Source organism: Jaculus jaculus, chromosome 6, assembly GCF_020740685.1.
Source record: "Jaculus jaculus isolate mJacJac1 chromosome 6, mJacJac1.mat.Y.cur, whole genome shotgun sequence".
Classification (NCBI taxonomy): Eukaryota; Metazoa; Chordata; class Mammalia; order Rodentia; family Dipodidae; genus Jaculus; species Jaculus jaculus.
In genome coordinates this window covers 101,673,608-101,680,548 of record NC_059107.1, presented here as the reverse complement: position 1 = coordinate 101,680,548, position 6,941 = coordinate 101,673,608, and the positions used below count along the sequence as shown (strand labels likewise).

The 6,941-nt window shown below is 53.9% G+C and overlaps 1 long non-coding RNA gene across 1 annotated transcript; it reads right to left on the bottom strand.

The window, feature by feature from the left end:
- Positions 1-3,034: 3,034 nt before the first annotated feature.
- LOC123461403 lies at positions 3,035-4,980 on the bottom strand. Its single transcript, XR_006637673.1, has 2 exons — positions 4,931-4,980; positions 3,035-3,344 (listed from the first exon to the last, which is right to left on the bottom strand). It is a non-coding gene; the product is annotated as an uncharacterized LOC123461403 (long non-coding RNA).
- Between the last annotated feature and the right edge of the window lie 1,961 nt (positions 4,981-6,941).

Here is a 6,941-nt window from a genome sequence, read left to right as displayed (position 1 = left end):
CACTCTGAGACTACACAGTGAAGGTCAGCTTGGCTAAAGTGAGACTGTACCTCAAAAAAAAAAAAAAAAAAAGATGGAGGGATGGATCAGTGGTTAACAAAGAAAGAAAATCAACTCAACATTACAGTCATAAATAAATAAAGGCTGAAGAGATGACTCAGCAATTAAAGGCACTTGCTTGCAAAGCCTGCTGACCTGGGTTTGATTCCCCAGTACCTACATAATGTCAGATGCACAAAGTGGTACATGCATCTGGAGTTTGTTCGCCATAGCACACCCATATTCACTCTCTTTTTGTCTGCCTCCCTTTCTTTCTTTCTCTCTCTCAGATAAATAAATAAAAATACTTAAATAAATAAGAGAGGAGCCACGGTCCAGTGGCTGCCACTGAAAAAGCAAGGCTGAGGAGAAAAGGGCCAAGGGGAAAATCCCCATTCTGAGCCCATCTATGATGTGCCACTCTACAAAAGCCTGGGAAATGCGTCAAACATTTCATCTAACCCTGTTCTCTAGATGAGTTCACTAAGGTTCAAAACGAAGGAACCGCTTAGCCAAAGCCAGGCAACCACCCTGCGGGCCTCCCGGCCTTCTTCGGGTGACTTCTTGCAGCCTTGCCACCTGGGTCTTTCCAGGAAGATGTGCAGCATCTCCCTCGCCCCGCACCATCTTTCTCCCATGCTGGTTCTCTTCCTCGGCTCCCAGCCCGCCCACACACCCCCCCACCCCCGGGGTGGGGTCCCTACTTGAGCCCAGGGTCCTTACAAAAACCATCTCTAGGGACTGGAGAGATGGCTTAGTGGTTAAGGCATTTGCCTGCAAAAGCAAAGGACCTCCGTTTGATTCCCCAGAACCCACATAAGCCAGCTGCACAAGGGGTGCATGCATCTGGAGTTCATTTGCAGTGGCTGTGAATAGAGGCCTTGGCGCGCCCATTCCCTCTCTCTGCCTCTTTCTCTCAAATAAATAAATAAAAATAAGGTTTTTAAAATTTTTTGTTTATGTTAAAGTGACAGAGAAAGAAGCAGAGAGAGGGAGGGAGAGAGGGAAAGTGGGGGAGAATGGGCACGCCAGGGCCTCCAGCCACTGCAAACGAACTCCAGATGTGTGCGCCCCCTTGTTCATCTGGCTAACGTGGGTCCTGGAGAATCGAGCCTCGAACCGGGGTCTTTAGGCTTCACAGGCAAGCGCCTAACCACTAAGCCATCTCTCCAGGCCAAAATAAAGTTTGTTTTTTTAATAAGTCTCTAAAAGGAGTGCCTGGTGGCCCACCTCTTCCCAGACCTGGGCCACTTCTCCCTCCCTCCTTCAATCAACACTGCTTTTGGTGACCCTCCCTTCCCCATATACACAGCTACTAAACCATCTTAACTCTCCCTTCTAAACACCTCTGTCACTGCAGTCTACTTCTTCACCTCACTCCCTAGCGCTGGGACCTGAGGCTGCCCTTATTCCTCGCGAAGCCTCCAGCAGCTCTGGGGAGAGCGGGAGCTCTCTCTTATCCTGCGCACTGCTGCCCCGCCCCTCCCGCTTGCCTTCACCAGACCACCTCACGTCCAGCCCACACTCAAGGCACTTTCAAGTGGCCTCTCTATGATGGTCCAGCCTCAGCATCCCCTTCCCAAGTCCTCAGCGTGGCATAAAGGGTCGCCTACTCCACGCACGCCCTCGACACCACGCTCCTTCCTTCCTCTGCACAGTGGCGCCTCGCTTCCCCCCCAGCCTCCTGTCCTCGAGGCTCCGGGCCCCCCCCACCCCCTCCTAGAGCCTGTGGGACTCACTATCCAAGCTGTTCATTGCCCATTGAGTACCCACTTCCTCTAACTCTCTCCTGCTCGGAGCAGTCACTGAAACTACCTAGCCGATCCCGCTCCTGATCTCTTGCCCCTGTATCCCATCACAAACACCATAAACCACCTAAGGGCGAGGGCTGTCCCGTGGGACTGTTTCTCCCTCCGGTGGCGGGGCAGAGGACAGTACATGTGCTGCATAGATAGACACAGGCTGACTTTTGTTTCTCTGGCCACACTTGTTGGCCTCAGATAGCCAGGACTGATCAGAATAATAATGGTAAGCATAGGTGTTCGAAGCCTGATTTTGCTACCACCAATCTCACACAGGCCAGTGTCCTCCTCCTCCTAGGCCCTGAGTCCAGGGCCCTAGCAGGGCTTCAGGGTGTAGCTCTGGGGTCACCGGTGTCCACAGGGCTGCTGACCCAGGCCTGAGGCCGCCCCAGATTTGGTAATAATGTTTCCATTTTTTCCTGGTTCCTGGTCCAAGGAAATACCCTGAATATGGAGGTGGGGGTGTAATTAAACCTTGAAGTTCCCCCCCCCCCACCTCGCTCGCTCTTTCTTTCATAAAAACAAAAATAAATAAACCTTGAACCCTGACGCATCGACTCCCTCCCAGCTCTGGACGGCCGAAGGCACCCAGGGGAACCCCTGTCCTCCGGACAGAAAGAAGACACTGCACCTTTAAGTCTGCAGCCTGTTGAGAAAAACAAGCTGTGATTTATATAAGCGGGAAAATCATGTGATTTTCAGGAACGCTCCCTCCTCCCGGGCCCCCGCCCTGTCGCCTCGGAGCCCTTCCCCGAGGGGCCGGGCGGCGGGGGCGCGGGGCGCACCGCGCGCCTCTTCCCGGCCTCGGCCACCTCGGGCGGCCGCGCGGCCCAATTCGGTCCCCAAAGCGCCCCGCGGCGGCCGCAGTCCGCAAACGCAGGGGCTCCAGGGCCACCGAGGTCTCCCGAAGCCCAGGGTGGCTTGTGGCACCCGGTCCCGGACCCCTGCCCACCCTTGAGACGGCCAGGTTCTCCCCAACTGCTCCACGTGAAAGGAAAACCCAGACCCCCCCCCCCCACCCCGCCGCCTACTGGCTTTTGTGTCCCGGAACATCTAGCAGGAGGGGAGAGCAATTTGGTTGGGGGTAAAAAAGCATAATAAAAGCCAGCCATTTCCACAGTTGAGGGTAGCTGTGTGTAGCCTAGAAGGACCAGGAAGGAAAACGAATGATTGAAGGGTAGATAGATGGCTGATTGATTGATTGATTTACTTTAAACTTATGCGCGGCCTTTTCAGAGCCAGGGGTGGGGGGCATAGATAGGAAGTCCTGAGAACCAGCACAATGCAATCCATGGCCACACGTCGACAGCTCCAAGAAGCAAGGGAAATACTCCAGTCCTGGAGAGGGGGGAAGTCGGGGGCGGGCACAGGAAACAGGTGGGCAAGGCCCGCAAAGGTCAGCTCTCAGCCGTCCCCCGGTCACTGGAATATACTCGCAGGGAGAGAAAGGTAGAAACGCTCTTCTAAAACGAGACGTTGAGGAGCCTTCTCCAGGGAGAAAAGCTGCAAGGAGAAACGAGAGTCAGTACCCCATCCTTCCCATAAGCCACAAAAACGGGTTCTAACAGCACCCCACAAAGGAAGCCAGGGTCTTCTCAGAGTAACCAATCCAGGACATGACAGCTTGTTAAAGATAACATCTCGTTCCCGTTTGCTTTTTCCCAGGCGGGCCATCTGCTGGAGATGGCTCATGCATAAGGTCAGTGTTGTCTCCTAGATGCAAGTCACCAGGTTGCTAACGCTTCACCTCACATTCAGCCTTGGCCAGCTCCCCCAGCCCCCTTGCCCTGTCCAATGGAGGGTCTTCATGTTGAGCACATCACAAAAGTCCCGTTCTGGAGGGACGGGTTCAAGTTAGGAAATTATGCTAGGTTACTGTTTAAATCCTGAAGAACGCTGAACATGGAGATTTAAGAGGATGGCACTCTGCTCAGATTCCAACTCAGTTATTTTGCATGTGCCTGAAACAGATGTGGATGCTAGGGTGCCGTGTAAAAGGCCCCTTTCTAGGGCTGGAGAGATGGCTTAGCGGTTAAGGTGCTTGCCTGTGAAGCCTAAGGACCCAGGTTCAATTCTCCAGTATCCACATAAGCCAAAAACACAAGGTGGCGCATGTGCCTGGAGTTCGTTTGCAGTAGTAGATGCCCTGGAGAGCCCATTCTCTCCATCTGTTTTGGCCTCTCCCCTTCCCCCCCGCCCCCGTCGTGTGTGTGTGTGTGTGTGTGTGTGTGTGTGTGTGTGTGTGTGTAATAAAATTAGTTTTTTAAAAAGCCCCTTCCTGGGTCTGGACACTCACTGCCACACAGGAGGAGGTGAAGAAAGGCCTCCACGTCCTTCACCAGCATGTCTGCCCCCTCCCAGCCCTCTCCTGGCAGGTGTTGCCCCCACCCCAGCTGCAGTTTCTTCCAAGGACTTCCCTCTCGGAAAGCTCTAGCTCTCTGGTGATTAGGCGGTGGCTATAAGTAGTGACCTAAAGGTCTTTCCAGCAAATGAGATCAAAGTTGGCAGCTTCCCAGGTTCCTCCCCCAAAACAGCCAGCAGATTAGACTTGAGCTCAGGCCCCACTTCACTCTGTACAGCCCTCTCTCTCTCTGTCCCTCTATCCCCCCCCCCTTGTTTTTCTGATGTGCCTAGATGCCCCATCCAGGGCTCCCTTTCCTACACTCCTTGCGCCAGACACCTGCCCAGGTCAGAGCCCTCCTTGGGGACCTGGGTGCCATCTTCCTGTTGCACCCCAGCTGCTTCCAGGGTCCTGAGCCCCTCAGCCCTGCACAAGCACCTCCTGGGTCTCCTGACCTCTCGCTGTAAGGACTCCAGAATAAAGGTGCTCGAACACCCTCCCTCACCACGAGCCTGGCAACCGCACCCCCAGTTCTCTCAGACCAGACCAGCCCCTGCTTTATTCTCAGCGTCACGGCACGATTTCTTGGACGTCTATTTCTAGCTTCCCTCAGCATTTCACAAGCACACCCTGATAATGCGCAAAGGAAGACCTGGCTACCAGCCTGCAGCGGACGAAGACGACTTTACATGAACAACTCGTGGTCCCAAACTGAAAGCACCGTGGAGCAAGCCACAAACTCCGTTACCTTTCAGGGAAGCCAGGTCTGGACCTCTGGGTTGTTTCCAATGCAACAAGGGTGCACTGTGACCTGGGGAAGGCAACTCAGCACAGACACGGTCTCTTTTAGGAAATGGGACCTCAGCAGAAAAAAAAAAGGTGCCCAGGCCCTGCCAAATCTCACTGTTTCAAATTTGCCTTCCAGTAAAATGAGGTGGGGGGGGGTGTAGCGGGGGGAATACTAAGGAGTCTTTCTGGTCCTCTGAACAGAGAAGCTCGCAGGCTCTACATTTCCTCTAAACAACCTCTTAGAAAGCGCCAGATGCTCATAACTGAGTGGAAAATGGATTCGTGCTTGGGGCCTGGGGCCGCAGCTGAAGCTCAGAAGCAGGCTCTCCCAGTGTCGCGGGCCCTCCTCCGTCTCTCCCCCCCTGAAAGGGCCCCTGCTCTTTCCCGAACTGCCCGAGTAGAAGGGAAGGGAACATTTAGCTCCCCCAGAGTGCGGGGGGCCCGCGAGAGGGAAAGCTGGCCCTGGCCCCAGTGCGAGCGTGCCTCTGACTCTACAGGGACGGTCCTCCCTGCCAGCTAGTGGGGGAACTTCTGGAACCTCTAAACACAACTTCCTCGGGCCAGCCGTGCCCCAGCATCCTGAACCCCCAGTTTACAAGCTTTTAGTGGCAACTATCACATTTGGCAACTTGGCTGAAGTGTGAATGGAGCCAGACCGCTCTCCCCAGTACCTCAGTAATGAGCAGATGCTGGGCTGGGGCAGAGAGAGGTTGGGGGGTGGGGGGATTCCACCACCCAAGCAAGCCCAGAACTAGGTTCCTTGAACCAAGGCTGAACAGGGCCAGAGGGAAGTTTCCCTGGAAGGCCTCTCAAAATCTGCTGCCCAGATCGTGGGACCATCAACAGTTCCAGACAGGGCTCCATCCCCAGCCCACATTCAGCTCAGGACCTGGCTCAGGAATCACCAAGCGTTCCCAACAACACAAAGCACAGCTCGCTTCCCATGCCAGACTCCTCTGGGGTTGACAGCTCTCTCCGTGGGCTCTCCCTACGACTGAAGTCCAAGAACCTTATGCCCCAACACAGACAGGCCCAGCCGCATAGCTGTACTAGCGGATGATTTTAACAAGTGCTGGAAAGCTCAGGGCATGTTCTGGCTTGGCATTGGTTCTAGTTCCATCCACGTCTCAAAATCCTGTACTCTCCCCCATGTTTATAGGAATTCTGGAGGCAGTGAGCTCATCAGAGGGTCTGCCTGAATTACCCAGTCCATGCCCAGCCCGGATTTTGTCAGAAGGTCTCCAAGAAGAGAAGATCCGCCTCCTCCTTCTTTCAAGTCTACTGCTATGCCTACCCAGGAAAATTCTAGCAGATCATTAGAGCCCCACCTTCCCATCCCTACTATAGGGACCCCACCACTGTATCCCCCTAACCTCACAGTCCTTCCTAAATCTCCCCCACCAGAGCTATCCTGAAGATTCTGAGTTTTCTATCCCAGTGAGCAGCTGTGGCTCAGCAGTGCTGTTTACCGGCTCTCTGCACCTCACCTCCCAGCACCTGCTAATCACCTAACACCCGGTCCCATTTCTACATTCTCTTAGCCACCTCACAACTGCACAGCAGCCGGCTTTTATTCAAGAACTAGGGTCGTAGGGAAAACCCACACTAAGCAAATGAGAATCTGTGAAAGATATTACTTTCCTGAAACTTCATCTGCAACTCCTCACCTCAGAAACTCACAGAAAAAAAGAAAGAAAGAAAGAAAAGCTAGGCATGGTGGTGCACACCCCTAGTCCAGTACTCAGGCAGAGGTAGGAGATTGTCATGAGTTCAAGGCTACCCTGGGGCTACCAAGGGAGTTCCAGGTCAACCTGGTCTTGTGAGGCCCTGCCTTAAAAAAAATCTGGCCAGACGTGGTGGTGCACGCCTTTAATCCCAGCACTTGGGAGTTAAGAGGTAGGAAGAAGGATCTTCCAGAGTTCGAGGCCACCCTGAGTCTACGTAGTGAATTCCAGGTCAGCCTGAGCTAG